Genomic DNA, 16,488 nt, shown 5'->3' on the forward strand with positions numbered 1-16,488 from the left:
CTAGTTTTGGGCTTTTTTTCTTTTTCTTCTGGCAGCCAGCAGACCCTTTGCTGCCCATTGGGAGATTAAGATAGATCTATTTCGGCCTTATAAGGCCTCATCAGTTAGCCACACCCTCATCTCATGTATCCTCCCACACCTCCCCACCAGTATTTATAGAAAGAAGGCAGCTCCGATCACGCTTTGCTCGCACAGGCACGAAGCAAAGACACCAGCCTGAAGATGACGAGTAGGACCTCGTTGAAACGTCACCAAGATACTCTCAATCTTACACGGGAAAAGACCCGAATACAGCAAAACTTGCATATGTGTGTATATATATATATACATGCATACATACATACATACATACACACACACACACACACACACACACACACATATATATATATATATAATTTCTCTGCAGCCCTAGATCAGTGAAATCCGAATCCACTAGTTTCTAGGCTTTTTTTCTCCAGCAGCAAGCAAGCTCCCTGCTGCCCATTGGGAGACTAAGGAGACTAAAATAGATCTATTTCGGCCTTATAAGCCCTCATCAATTAGCCACACCTTCTTCCCACCTTCTTCCCAAACTAGTGGATTGGGATTTCACTGAACTAGGGCTGCAGAAAAATCTTGGTTTACGTAGGAAGAACCTGGCTAAAGAGAAATACACATAAAGACCTACGAAAAGAAAAGAAAACAAATACACACACATACACACACACACACACACACACCAATATCATTATATGAACAGTGAAGCATTTGGGTATCATTCATTTAAATGCAAATAATAATAGTAATATTAATAATATTTGTTACTTTAATCATACTTATGTAATTATGGTGTTATTATACATATTTATATTAGAGTGTGTTCATTGTTTAATTGTTCAGTGATTTTGTGCACCATTCTAATAACAATCACAATATTATTTAAATGTACATAGTGATACCATCTTCTAACATCTAATCTTAACATCAAGTTATTACTTTTAATATATTATGTAAAATATGTATAATAATATTCCCCTTTGATTCTACCTCTATTCTAGCTCTCAATAAAGCCAATCTTATATTAAACAGCATTCCCTTTCTAACCATCATGTCTTGCCCGCTTTAGTATTTTAATTCTTATTTGTTTTTTTACTTGCCTCCCAAACTCCTCCCTTGGATCTGTGTCTCTGTCTACATCTTTCCTATTTAACCCAAATATTTCTCCCATCTCTATTATCTTTTGCCTCCGTACCTCTGGAGGATCTGCCCAAGCCCCTGTTTTCTCTTCAAAAATATTTTTCTTTTATCCAATCCCATTTTTTGATCTCTTAATATATATTGTCCCTTATTTGATTCATAAGACTTTATTGAATTCTCCTTCTTCTCTTCTTGTTTTATTTGTTGATTTATATTTTCTGTATTTTCCTCTGGTCTTTCTGGTGTTTGCCATCCTTTTAATGCCTGCTTATATTTAGAATGGGTCTCAATTAAAAAAAAACTACAAGCCTGATTGCTTTTTTAACTAAGAATGATGGATGAAGGGACCAACCTAATTGCATACTCTTGGTTTCAAATCTAGCAGGTTCCCTAGTCATAGGGCCAGTCACTTGGATCAGAGACAGAGGGTTTTTTTGACAGCATAATATGCAGTACAGCAATCAAAAGGTAGGCTACACAATCAGAAGACTGAGTAGCAATATTTATAGTAAAGAAGGACTTTGATTGAGAGATGTGTAGATATGTTAACTGAGGTGTTTCTGTGGCCCCAACAGATAACATAGTTTTATTGAAATGGCTTGGAGCAGAGTTTAATCAAACTCTGTTTGATTAAAATAGATGGGCATAAGAGAGTGGCAAGTAACCAGACCCTACGCCTTGTAGAGGTTTATGCCTACAATGCTGCATTCTGAACCAGTTGAAATTCCAGAGTAGTCTTAAAGCAGAGTAATGTGTCAGTTTGCATCATTTGTACAATAACCTTATTATATGAAAGATGTCATTTGCATTATGTATGTCATCTCCATGATGTCATAACTACACAGTTAATATACTTATGCAAATGATATAAAATGATATAAATTGATGCAAATGATGTTATCCACATAATGTTATTCTTCCAATGATGTAAATTGCCACGGAAATTTAGTTTGCTGTATGCAATGTTCTTAGTAACAAGATCTGATAAACTGAGATCTCATTTTACCTGATTTAAAAAAAAATCTCCCTGAGAAGAAAGTATCTTGAGATCAGACAATGAACTTCTCTCATAGGAGAAATTTGGACTCAAAAGGAGACCGTTTCACTGTGCATTTATTTATTCAGTTAAAAAAAAGATTACACGTAGCCTTTTCTGACCATTGCCAATCTAGTGCTCTCCAAATGCTTTGCACTAAAATTCCCATAACCTTCAGCTTCAGGTAATTTGTATTTCAACAAAAGTGGTGAACACTTTTCTGGAGATAACTGGTGTACTGTTAAAAAAAAGCTGTAAAACAATGAGAAAACAAATAATCCACTATTATTATTGTTGTTGCTGTTTTTAAAAAACCAGTTTTCTTTTTAAAACATCACATGTGTCTACAACAGTGTGGGATTATTATGTGCACCATAAAAACAAAACAAAACTTGCAACAGCATGAGATTATAAATAACTTATAGTTAAAATGCATTAAGAGATCTGATCAAATCTCAGCTAAGTGCAGCTGTTCATGGAAAGCATTAAGATCACCACACCTTACAAATGCTGAGATGTTGAAATCTGATATGGCATAGGGTGAAGATGCTGAGTATACAACTATATATATGTGTGTGTGTGTTCTTCCTCACATATAAGAATAATTAGAAAAGGTTATTGAAACATCAGACCTTTCTCATGCTCCTTCCAACCTGGTGCAAACTGTGTTTTGCAATAAACTGTCACAAACTGTTCCAATTACAAACATCTGTTCTGGACCAGGAAAAAAAGGAGGCGGGAGGGGTGGAGAAGGACATTTCTCAAGCAACGTCGAGTTTACTCATGAAGGATCCATGAATACCTTGTTTGTTTTCTGTGGACTGGTTTTCTGAGCAGAAGAAGTTAATATTCTCGTGCAACTGGCTAATTAAATCCATTATGGTTCCAACAGCAAAGACTATTATGCAACTAAAAGAAAAAAGACGTATGGTTGAGAATAAGCTTTGGACATTAAGAGGATTAAAAATTTAAGCCTAAAACATTGTCTAACGCAAGGAGATGTTCATTCTAAAACAATTGGCCCATGAGAAGATAATGCTGATTCAAAGCATGCCAGCTCAAAAACGAACAGAAGTTTGTGAGACTCATAAATAATTTAGTATACAATAAGAGATGCCTTGTCCAAAATTCCTAAGAAATGAAGACAAATAATAAAAATTAGACTTTTAGGTTTATACTGTTTAGAACGTCTAGTTCTGGATCATGAGAGAGAAATCTTATCTTCCTTCTGTATCAAACTGAGTTGAAGTTTCTCCTGCTGCTGCAGTTCAGGGAAAAAATAGTTGGTCCTTTTACTCAGGTGGAGCCATAAAAGCATGTTATAAGCAATACCAGAAATGGGTCTTGGGGCATACAGCTTTGTCAGGCCTTCTTGTTCAAAGTTTCAGACAAACATTTATAGCATAATAAGTCAGTGTGTTTTTGTGGTGTGCCAAAGCTTTTTCTTTTGTTTCTTATTTTTTGTCCCAAACATTTTTTTCAGAAAATATAGAAATTGTCATTTCAAAGACAGAGTGTGCTATACTGAATAGAAAACCATTTCAGTTATTCAGATTTGCTTATCTTATACTTTTTAAAGATTTAAGAGCCTGAGGAAGGAAGGAACTAAGTTTATAACCAATAGTTGGTAAATCAATTGTTCTCATTGGAAACTGAACATATGTATCTGATATAGAATAGAATAACAGAGTTGGAAGGGACCTTGGAGGTCTTCTAGTCCAACCCCCTGCTTAGGTAGAATACCCTACACCACTTCAGACAAATGGTTATCCAATCCAATATTTTAGAGGTGTATCCTTGCTTTAAGGTGATGGCTTTAAATTAAGATGCAATATGCACCAATGGTAAACTGAAGCCCCATTAGCTATGAATCTTCCAAGGAAATGAAGGGGGAAAGGAAGCAAATGGGTCCTTCTCTCCTTGATCATGCCTTCTGACAGCTTTGTGATTGTTTACATTCCATTCTCTGGACTGTGTTTACTTTCTCATATTTTGAGTTCTCAATTCCACATTTCGATCAAAAGCCCTGATAATTTCACCATGAACCACCCTAAAAAATATTGGAAGGGAAGGGAAGGGAAGGGAAGGGAAGGGAAGGGAAGGGAAGAGAAGAGAAGAGAAGAGAAGAGAAGAGAAGAGAAGAGAAGAGAAGAGAAGAGAAGAGAAGAGAAGAGAAGAGAAGAGCTTTATTTGGCCAAGTGTGATTAGACATTCAAGGAATTTGTCTGCAGTGCATAAGCTCTTAGTGTACATACAAACAATAAAGCATGTAACAAATCACAATAGCAGCCAACTACTTATTAAATATGCAATTTATCATTCTTGCTAACTGCGTTCTTGCTCTCCCCTTATCCTTTGAATGGGGAGAAAAAAAAATCAATAAGGTAGGCCTGGATTTTCCTCAAGGTTGAGTTAGACTTAATATTTAAAATGTGAACATGGGTGCAAACAATTCTGGGATCCATATACCAGGTTCCATAATGAACAGCATTAGATGAACTGCTGAAAGAATTGGAATTCAGAAAGACTCAATGAAAGTAAATATTGGTAAATAAATGATAAGTGAAACCAGGAACTAGTTACCTTATGGTGAAATAAGTGGTGGGCTTCAAATAAGGTAAGGAGTATTGATTGTTCACCTTCAGTTGGGAGCTGATTTTGGTGAACAATTCAAATAAAAATCTAGCACTGATTTTGTGGACTGGATATACTGAGATACAACACTGGCACTTACGGTACATCCAATTTATGTGACTTGCCTTGGATAACAATTTAGGTCGGGGTTCTCAAGCTACAGGCTGTGGGCCGCATATGTCCTGCCGAATCCATTAATCCAGCCTGCTCAGGACCATGAAGCTGTGCCACCCACATCGCCCCGCCCACCCGCCGGTCCCATCCTTTGGTCGAGCGCAGGACTTGCCTTTCCGCGGGCTGGAACTGTAAGGTAAGGCAAACATTTTTGGCCTGCAGAGTGCTTCTGGAGGCAAGGGAAATGAAAAACGGGGCATGCGGACACCCGGGCCTGCAGAATGCTTCTGGAGGCAGGGGAGGTGAAAAATGAGGCATGCGGACACCCTGGGAGGCCAAAAATGAGCCCATTTTTTTGCCTCACCTGCTTCCAGTAGCATTCCACATGCAAAAAATGGGGTACACGGAGGCCTCCCGGGATGTCTGTGCCAGAGGTGAAATGCTATCGGTTCGCACTGGTTCGGGTGAATTGGTAGCAGCGGCGGGTGGTTTGGCAAACTGGTAGCGATGGCAATGTGAGGCTCCACCCACCCACCCGGATGTCATTACTTCCTGGTTTTAACCTGTTTTTTACCCTCTGTGCATGCACAGAAGGCTTTGCGCATGCGCAGAGGGTCCAAAATTGTGTGCAGAGCGCACACTTCTAAACCAGTAGGGATGTAGATTTCACCCCGGTCTGCGCACCTCATTTTTGACCTCCCCTACCTCCAGAAGAGAGAGAGAGAGAGAGAGACGGAAAGATAGATAGACACAGAGAGAGAGAAAGAGAGAGAAGGACGGAGGGAAGGAAAGCTTTGGCTTTAATCCCAGTCAAAGAGCTTAAATGCACTATATTATCAACAGGTAAATTATTCACTTTGAAGTCTTTTGCTCCTTCCCACCACTTTGAGATGAAGCACAGACCTTTAAAGCACTGTAACAGATTATTTCCATCAGAGCATAAAAATTAATATTACAAATGTCAAGAAGTTAATTCACTTCCCCTCAACACAAAGGATGGCAGAGCCTTTTTCTTCCTTTTTATTTCCTCTGCAGTCTTTTGAAGCTTTAGATACTGTTCCTATTGACAATTTTAACAGATTTGTTCTCAAAATGCATGACCTGAAATTCATGGATACGTTATAATACTTGTCCCATGCTTTTATTTAGCTGAGACAGCATAGTCTTTGATCAAGTCCCACATTTTTGTTTCACCATCCAAATCCTTAATGTCTTTTTAAACTCATGAGCTGCTGATAAAAAGATAATTCTAAAACAGTTTCATGCCATTATAGAACTATCAGATTTCATTTGAATTTGCTGTTGGATTAATGAAAATCAAAATAGATGAACATCACACTTTAACAAGTGAAAACATTAAAATTATATAAAATACACACTATGGCTAGCAGATCTACAGTGCAACAATCTAAATGTCCAAAAGGTGGCTGAAAAGTTTGGGATGTTTCTCTTTCTTTGCTGCCATCTAGTGGTCATCCATATATTTCCACCCATTATTACAATGTACTAACTAAGTCATTTAATTATGATGTAACAAAATACAATTTTCATCAGTAGGAGAAAGAGGCTGATCCTTTAAAAGCTGGAATCAGAACTGTAGAGAAGCTGAGGAAAGAAGCTGAATGGAGAACAGCATGTTCCATATCCCCAGCAATCTCTGGAGGAAGCTTGAAACTTCAGGAGTTGGATATTTATTTATTTAGCGTATGGCTGGTCACACACAATATTAAAACACTTCATTTTTACAGATTAAAACAATTAAAAAAAGAGCAGTAAGAAAACCTAAGAGGAAAACAGAAATAACATTTCAAAGTTTAATGTCGAGTTTGGAGATCCAGTCAGTAGCTGTCGTTGTTACACAGAGGAAGTCCCTAAAATCTCCTGGATACCTTCTGTTAGAGCATTCCCTCACTATATGTTGGATAGTCTGTCGGGGGCCCCCACAATCGCATTATGCTGAAGGTGTCTTTCCCCATTTATACAGGGAGTCGGCACACACCCCATGAGTCGTTCTAATTCTATTGTATATCACCCATATGCGTCGGAGTTGGATAAATTCATGAACATTAAAGCAGAGATTCATTTTGCTACTTTAGCTTTGACTTCTAGAGAAATAAGTACATTGTTTAATTAGGAGCATTATGCAAAATTTGATTTCTTTTTATGTTGTGCTATCTAATCTCTGCTATATCTCTCTGCACAAACTCAAGATATGGATAACATTTCTGCTTAGATACTTTATGGAATTTCCAATAGTAATTTGGAACAATTAATTGCTAGTATCTTTCCAGTGATTCAGAGAGATTTGTAGCAGACTATCACCATCTTGTGGCCTGCCTGGAGCATTGCGTTTTCTTTTGGAATTTTCTTTTTAAAGTGCCTGCAACATCATTCGATATAAATAGTGCAGAAAAGCAGCACAAGTTGTAAAATTGACTATTATTCTCACTCTGGTATTAGAAGGATGATACCAGATATGGTGCCTCAAGAACACAAATAGTGACTGCAGAAATTACTAAGCTATAACCTTAAAGAAAGAGATGGGGTCATATATGAAGACCAATAGAAGATAATATTTGTACCTCAGGGTTGAACCGTGGGATCTTCGGTGCTCTCTGAGCTTGGTGGTTTTCTTGCAGGCATTTCGTTATCAAACTAGGTAACATCATCAGTGCTTGAAGGGAGTAAGGTTTGCTCCAGGGGTGGTTCTAAATTTTTTACTACCAGTTCTGTGGGTGTGGCTTATTTTGTGGGCATGGTTTGATGGTCGTGTGACAATTCTTTAGGATTTAGCAGAGGTACTGGTCTACCAGGCTTTTAACTGGTAGACCAGTAGCCCCAGACCCCTTTGGGATCAACCTACAGCCCTCCCCTACCTCCTAAGGCGGTGGAGCGTGTGGGGGGGATGCTTTTCAAGAAGTCACAAGGAGGGCTGAGAGCTGGTTTCTGTCCCACAAGTAAGTAAGAAAATATAAAATTGAAAATGAATACAGCAATAGAGAGGGATGAAGGAAGGAAGGAGAAGAGAGATGGAAGAAGGAAGGAGAGAGAGTGAAGGAAGAGAAGGGAGGAAGGAAGGGAAGGGAAATTAGAGTAGGAGTGAGGGTAAGAGAGGGAGGAAGAGAGGAGGAGAAGGAGAAATGAAGAGGAAGTAGGGAGGAGAAGAAGAGGGGGGAAGAGAAAGTAAGAAGGAAAGAAAAGAGAGAGGTGGTAGGTTTGAGGAGAAAGATTGCTGTACAGTAAAAAAGATGAAAGGGAAGAAAGCCAACACCAAACAAATATAAAGATATTAAGATAAAGAATGAATTGTTAAACTTTAAAGAATAAAAGAGAACAAATATGAATAAATAGCAATAATTAGAAACACACATACAAACATACAATGTATTTTCTTTGAACAGAGTATTTAGCCGGTTCACAAATTTAAACAGTGTTTAGTCATTTAAATTAAATTTACAATTTCTATATTTCCTTTTTGCTATATTTATTCCTCATCTATTTTTTAAAAAAACCAATATTACCCTTCATCCTCATCTCTAATCTTAATCAAATTCAATTTTCCCCTTCTATTCTATATTATATCCCTTCCCATTGTCATTTATTTTTATATTCATCCCCACATTGGTTAATTATATAATATTACAGTTGTTTAATACAAATTCAACATTTTAATATAAATCAATTAGTTATATAACTATCTTTTTTGTATATTAATCAATATGAACATGAATATTCCAATTATTTCCATGCAATCCAATTTCTTACAAATCAATTAATTATATTTACCAATAATAAACCAAATAATTTCCCCCATATATTCCTCCAAACCACGACTTAACCATAACTCAACACAATGTACAATTAATAGTATCTCAATTATTATAATTCCCTAGTTAAATAGAGCTTTTTTTCTTTTGTGTTTTAAAATCTTGAACTCTCCTCTTTTTCCCTAAATTTCCCATTGTTTGTACCTACCTTTTTTGGTGAGGAAAAAGAAAAGAAATCTGCCTCTGCCTAATTTTCCAATGTTGCAGCAAACAGCAAAGCCAACAGCCTGCTTTACTTTCAGTTTCGTTTTTCAGCATAGCTAGGGAAAAAAATCTGCTCCAGCATTCTTTGCAGCAAGCAGCAGAACCCTGCCCAAAACAGCTGAGAGCAAATCAGCTGAGAGTCGGGAGGCCGATCTAATCAACTGGCTAATTAGCCTATGCTGAAGCTGAAAGGAGTTGTTTTTTCTTGCTATTTGCTTGCAAGGAGGTAACTGCACAGGCCAAAGGGTGGGGGCCACCCTCCTTGCCACTTAGCGCCCCCCTGCCACCCCCTTTTACCTCTAGTGCCTCCCTGCTGCCCTCTTGCCTCTTACCACCCCCCTAAGGCATCCCACCCCTCCCCAGGGGGTGGTACCACCCACTTTGGGAGCCACTGGTCTACTCATTTGTTTTCTTTTAACACTGATCAGCTGTAGGGCAGCCGTTTGAAGCCCCACGGCAAGAGTTTAAACAGTTTTTTCCCCTCTAGCCGATCAGCTGGGACTCAGGAGGCAGCAATAGATTGGACCAAATAAAACGTAAGAATAACAAGGGAGGGCAGGGGGCAGAACAAGTTCGGTGACGTCATATCGTCACCGCTACCGGCTCGGCCGAACCAGGCCGAACCGGGAGGAACCCACCACTAGTTTGCTCATATTTTTATATATTTGTGACTTGCCCGTCCAGTGATGGTGGAAGTGTTCTTGGTGGTATCTTGATTAGGCTATTGTTTACTATTAGTTTGTTTGTCGGCATTGGCAATTCCTCGATTGGGGTATTGTTTAGATTGTTGGTCTACTGTTAATCTCAGTGTTATTTTTTCTATGCTATTGTAATGTTGAATGGTCACTAAAAATGGCTGTAAATCAAGGATTACCTATATTACGTTTTTCAGCCTTTTGCCTTCAAGTGCAGATATGTGCAAGTTTACTTGTAACCAAACAAACAAATCTGTGGTCAAGACTAGAAATATGCAGCAAAAGTCATGGTAATTTGTCTCCGACAATAGATGACCTTGCATAAATCATAACAAGAACACTGCAAAATCAAATTAACTCTACTCCTGCATCTTGTTTTCCATAGCAGTCAGCTAGATACTACCGGGAAATTCCACCTCTAGGTCAGGAGGATATTCTTTCTTTCTGCAGCTAGTAGGTAGAGGCTTTCTAACTAGTAAACCATTATTGATTGACATGTCTGGTCTTTTAAAAAATGGATCTTTTATTCACATGTTTGTTATAACAATGAAAGGAAGGGATATTTTAGAAAGTCTGAACTACTTGGAGGAAAGAGGATATATTTATATACTACTAGAACTCTCACATTTGTAACCATTAGCTGGGCAAAGCAGTGCATCATAGGACAATAATTTTTTATTTATTTATTAGTTTGTCAAACATGTACAAGATAGCAGGTATGAATATGAACATGGACATGAACAAAGGAAATGAATACAAATAAATGGGGACAGTAGGACAGGGGCGGTAGGAATGGGGTGAGGTCCATGGTAAACAGTTTAAGGTTGAAGCTGTGAGGGTTTGAGGATGTAACAACGAAATCGGGTAGAGCATTCCAGGCGTTCATCACTGTTGCTGAAATCGTATATTCTGCAATCTAGTTTGGAGCGGTTTACCTTGAGTTTGTATTGATTGTTTGCCCATGTATTATTGAGGTTGAAGCTGAAGAAGTTGTTGACAGGTAAGACATTGTAGCAGACAAATTTGTGTACTATGCTTAGATCAGACCGCAGGCGGCGCAGTTTCAGTTTGTCCAAGCCCAAAATTTCAAGTCTGGTGGCATAAGGGATTCTATTGTGAGTAGAAGAGTGGAGTACTCTTCTCATGAAATACCTCTGGACCCACTCAATCGTATTAATGTCTGATATACAGTGTGGATTCCAGGCAGACGAGCTGTATTCGAGAATTGGTCTGGCAAAGGTTGTCTATGCCCTAGTTAGCAATATAGTGTTACCGGAGAAGAAGCTTCGCAAGATTAGGTTAACAATTCTTAATGCCTTTTTGGCAATGCTGTTACAGTGAGCTCTGGGGCTTAGATCATTTGAGATGAGTACTTTTAAACAAAAGTATCTGAAATGGACTAATTTATAAAATCCAGAACCCAGGACTCATGGGGATTTGAAATTTGGCAAATTTGTAGTTACTGCAATGTTGCCATGCTGTTGCACCATCACACCAATGCCCAGAGTTTCAGTAGACCAATTCCCACTAGGCCTTTGAAGGCTACCTAGACGAATCCCACCCTCAGGTGATGGAGGGTAGTCAGCCACAATCAAGTCAGCAAGAAGTTAGAAATTGTTCCAACTCCTATTATGTTTTTGCTTTTTGTCATTCTATTTTGCTGTTTAGGTAAAGAAATATCTCTCAAACAATTACATATTAAGTCATGAGTTTTTTTAGTAATTACTATTTTTTAAAAAGAAAATATTTCCACATTTGGCTAAAAGCTATCAAGATCCAAGTATTAAATATGCAACTAAGTGTGAACTAGCATACTATATTTAATCCTATTCTTCTAGCATACTGTTCCCAAGAATAAAAAACAGTTTCTGAGTAGCTAATCCCAAAACACACATCATTGAATTGTCCCTTTTTTTGCCTTGGCAAAGAAGCCACTCCTTTAACAATTCCTTTAAAAGCTGTTAGAAGTAGGATTGTTTTGTTCTTCTATAGTCTTTCAGCTTAGTTCAAAAATGCACTGGACTTATCCAGGAAATGGATTTTTGTGTTTTTCTGTACTATTCCTTTCTCAATGGAATCGTACAAGATCCGTGGCTTCCTTATACATCATGAGCAACAGATATGAGAAAACATGTGATCCTCAAAATATTATATAACTCGAACTCCCATCAGCCATATGAGGGTCATATGTTACTCACTTCTGCAATGATGATACGTCTTGTACAACCTCATGGCATGTAGGTGTGATGGACCTATAATCATTTTTTTTCTAACGAGTTAACCAAAGAGAAAGTCAAACCCCATAATTTATATATGAAACCGTTGGGAGAGTTATTAACATACCATTCTATCTATAAGGTGGATGCCTGTTGAGCTATTTGTTCAAGAAATTCTGTTTCAGAATAACCAAGCCCTACCTGGCATACCCTGAAATGTTAATAACGTTACTGTCGAAATGAGATTAAGCAAATGTTTTGACGTCTTTAATTGCATCAGTATCTGCTATATCAATGGTACAAGTTCTTCCTTGCAACTGTTTGATGTGAGAATATTGGTATAGAGTCTCAATATATGTCCCTGTGACTCCTCCAAAGCGGAGATGCTAGCTGGGCATGTCTCTGTTGTGCTAAGGAAGTGGGAGAAAAGACGTCCTAAACACAACAGATATGCTTGGAAGATTTTGTTTTCTATTATATTACCATACTTATACATTTGTTCCAAAAAGTCAAGAACAAGCAAAGTGTCTTAATTCCATAGTATTGAAAATAGATTATTATAACCTACTAATTTTTGCTACCTTTGTCAGAATATTTTTATTGGATTATTACATTACATTCAGATGGGTCCACAAGTTGTGTTCCAAAATGTTAAGATGGCAGCCGTAATGGCAAAGCTGAACTCTTCTAAAAATGCAAAACAAGTGGAGCTTCTATCACATGTCACAGCTGCCTTTTTAGGACAAATCCTGCAGACCATCCTGGATGCAGTTTTAAAGAGCAGAACTGATTGGGATAAATATAAATTTAGTGGGATTAAATTCTCACTACCCATGCGAAGAATGTGGTGAGAGTGTACCCCAATCTCACTTCTGCTCTTTAAAGCTGCAGCCACCCGCAACTACCATTGAAAATGCAGTAGTTAACATTCATCACTTAAAACATATCTTTTATCAACAAAGCAAATTGCTTAATTTTTTTTTTTTAAAAAAACTCATTTTAATTAGAAAAAGAAAAGGTGCAGGGAGGGCCACACAGGACAGAAGACAATAATAATACTAAAATGTCTTTATTTGAAAGATCTATGCACTTTTTTAAAAAAAAAATGATTTATATGCCGCCCTTCTCCGGAGACTCAGGGCGGCTTACAATTGCGCTAAGCAATAGCCTTCATACTTTTGTATATTTATACAAAGTCAGCTTATTGCCCCCACAAACTGGGTCCTCATTTTACCTACCTTAGAAAGGATGGAAGGCTGAGTCAACCTTGAGCCTTGGAGAGATTCGAACTTGCAGTAATTGCAGACAGCTGGTGTTAATCACAATGCTTTTAGTTTACTGAGCCACCAGGCCCTGGTGGCTTTAGAAATGAAAAGCAGTTCACTAGCATTCTTACCTTTGCAAGCAATTATTTTTAGAAATTTGAGGCTTCGTAAACTACAAAGGCGCTGCCTTCTGTACTACATCCCCTGCAAGTTCTATAGATCGAAGCAACCTGTTGGCTCAAGTTCTAACATCCCCAGATAAATGCTTGGCTTTTTAAATTAAATTTGTACTCCTATCTTTATTCGATATCTCAGCCAAATTGTATCCACTGCAACAGCAACAATAACCGGCTTCAAAGGGGAGCCGTACTTCATGACCTATAATTACAGAATTTATTGCTCAATGACACAATATGAGATGCACCTGTTTTCCTACAGTCTCCATAGTATTACCTAAGGCTAAAACAAGGTACTCTTCCAAAGTGGGATGAACCAGCCCTTTTAAAGCAGATTTTTCTAAATAATCACTTTAAGGAAGGGGGCTATTTGCTTATCTGCCATAAAGCACTGCTGGAAATCACAGTCTAGTGACATGAATGCAGACCGAGCAATTCTCAAGGTTCACACCCTACTTTCATTCTAAAGCTCTTACAAATTTTGCAACAAAAATCCATCTTCAATAGATCATAGGGCTGCAGACTATGATGACACCACTTGGCTGCCTACCCCACCCTCAGGAAGCCTTGTCTGTGATTAGAAAACCCTATAACAGTTCTAAATATAGGTTAAATAAAACAGCTTCATAGATTCTAAGAAACAAACAATATTAAAACATTTTTTAAAAAAACAACCAGTCCTTTTAACCTAGTATCATTAGAAGCTGGTCTGAAAGAGCATTCATTTTAAAACCTGATCAGAACCTTATAATCCTGAATGTTGCATCTCAATAAAGATTTCCAGAGCCCAAGAAATTATCACAGAGAAGATAGATCCTGTCTGTTGTCCCTCTATGATAAAGCAATTGGGAGCTGGATATGGTAGTCCCTGACATCTATTGGTTTGTCTGAAATAATACTAGCCAGAAGGATACTTTGATAATCTCTTTTGACTTTTAAATGAATCTACAAGCAGGATGTCAAAAAGCCGACATAGCCAGTCATGCCAGTGTTGTGGTGTATGTGCTGTTTTCGTTAATCTGCAGAGATGGGCCAGCACAGCATAGTAGCACTCACCAAACTTTGGAATTCACTGCTGCAGGACATGCTGTTCAGCTTTATCTACCAGCACTTTCATTCAACTAAAAAGAAAGTTGAGGATGCTCTTATGCAGTTTCTCTCAGGTTTCCCCAGCGGTATTCACTAAAACTGTAGGAGGCTTTTGTGCAAATGCACAACCACCATACGTTTATGTCACTCACAGAAGCAAAAGGGCCATGTTGCATTGTGAACTAGCTTTAAGGAACTTTTATCAAAGCAAAGCATTTCTTTGGAGTATGGTTCAGAGATGTATATACACACGTGCATCTACAAGCAGTCTAATCCAGTGGTGAAATCCAATTTTTTTTACTACTGGTTCTGTGGGCGTGGCTTGGTGGGCATGGTGTGGCTTGGTGGGCATGGCAGGGGAAGGATACTGCAAAATCCCCATTCCCTTCTCATTCTAGGGGAAGGATATTGCAAAATCTCCATTCCCATCCCACTTTGAGGCAAGCCAGAGGTGGTATTTGCCAGTTCTATAAACTACTCAAAATTTCCGCTACCGGTTCTCCAGAACCTGGATTTCACCCCTGGTCTAATCTAATCATCTACACATTGTGGGAACAGGCTACATCATGCAAGGAATATTCTATTGAATTGTAAGTAGAGGTACTCCTTGACTTACAGTCATTTGTTTAGTGACTGTTCAAAGTTACAACGGTGCTGTGAAAAGTGACTTACAAGTGGTCTTCACCCTTACATCTTTTGCAGCATTCCTATGGCCATCTGATTAAAATTCAAGCATGTATTTATGATGATTACAGCATCCCAGGATCATGGAATCAACATTTATGTCCTTCACAGGTGGCTTTGAAAAAGGAAAAAAATCAATGCAGGAAGCCAGATTTGTTTAACGAGTGTGTGATTCACTTAATAACTATAGCAATTTGCTTAACCATGTCAAAGTAGTTTATAAAATCAGGTGTGACTTACTTAACAATGGCCTTCCTTAGCAATGGAAATTCTGGTCCCAAGTGTAGTGATAAGTTGAGGACTACCTGTATATCTTAGACAAAGCTAGGAGTTTGGGCAAGTTTTACCTTCATATAAAATGCATTTAATATCAGTTTATTCTCTCAACAAAAGTCACGCTATTCTTGGAAGATGATAGGCAAAACTTTTAAGTAGAATCATCAATTGCCCTACTAATGTAGCTATTGACTGCATGAGCAGACCAATCTGTGATTGATTTCTTAACAATTGCCCACCTCTTTCTCCCTGTTATTTGATGGGCAAATTTAAATATTGTTATTAAATATAGCAGTGGAATGTTTTTATATGTCCACACTAGCAGGATTTTAAATTTAAATTAAAGGGGGAAATGACACTGAAAACCTTTTAAGCCACAACAGCTTATATATATATATATATATATATATATATATATAACAATTTGGTGATTAACTTAACTGTATGCACTTATTGCACTGAATTCTGTGGTGCTGTAGTATTATCTATGGATAATAACTGTCCCCCTGATGCAGATCATCCTATTAGATATGCACTAGATATGCAAAGAGGGAAGCACAAGTGAGCTTACCTGTACAGTTGATGAACAGCATTTGTGTGTAGGTACACACAATAAACATTGCAGAACTTCCACACCAACAGGGCATGGGTGGATGAAGGCAATCCTTTTAATGTAAAGTGACTGATGAACATTTAGAATCAGAAGATGAAACACGCAGTCCAGTTCTGTACACAAGATGATAAATCTGACAAATGATTTAAGACAAAGAGAGAGAGAGAGAATGATTGGACAGATGCTACAGCTATGTAATGGTTTAGATCAAAAGCAAAATGGTACGTTAGAGTCCCAAGGGTGCTTTTCAAAAGGCAACTGGCCTTTGTTTTTGTTTTTCCTTGAAGATGTTTTGCTTCTCATCCAAGAAGCTTCTTTAGTTCTGAAGAAGCTTTTTGGATGAGAAGCCAAATGTCTTTGAGGGGGAAAAAAATGAAGAAAAGCCAGTTGCCTTTTGAAAAAGGACCTTTGGGACAACCATGATCTGGATGACTGAGAATCTCCATAGGTACTTGAGAGTGCACAGAGATACTCACAAAA

The 16,488-nt window shown here is 38.0% G+C and overlaps 1 long non-coding RNA gene across 1 annotated transcript; it reads right to left on the reverse strand.

Moving 5' to 3' along the window:
• Nucleotides 1–2,274: 2,274 nt before the first annotated feature.
• LOC148114884 (uncharacterized) lies at nt 2,275–16,212 on the reverse strand. Its single transcript, XR_015732900.1, has 4 exons — nt 15,967–16,212; nt 13,144–15,234; nt 3,018–3,124; nt 2,275–2,467 (listed from the first exon to the last, which is right to left on the reverse strand). It is a non-coding gene; the product is annotated as an uncharacterized LOC148114884 (long non-coding RNA).
• Between the last annotated feature and the right edge of the window lie 276 nt (nt 16,213–16,488).

The sequence above is a fragment of the Pantherophis guttatus genome, chromosome 3, assembly GCF_059756535.1.
Source record: "Pantherophis guttatus breed Tessera chromosome 3, ASM5975653v1, whole genome shotgun sequence".
In the NCBI taxonomy this organism is placed as follows: Eukaryota; Metazoa; Chordata; class Lepidosauria; order Squamata; family Colubridae; genus Pantherophis; species Pantherophis guttatus.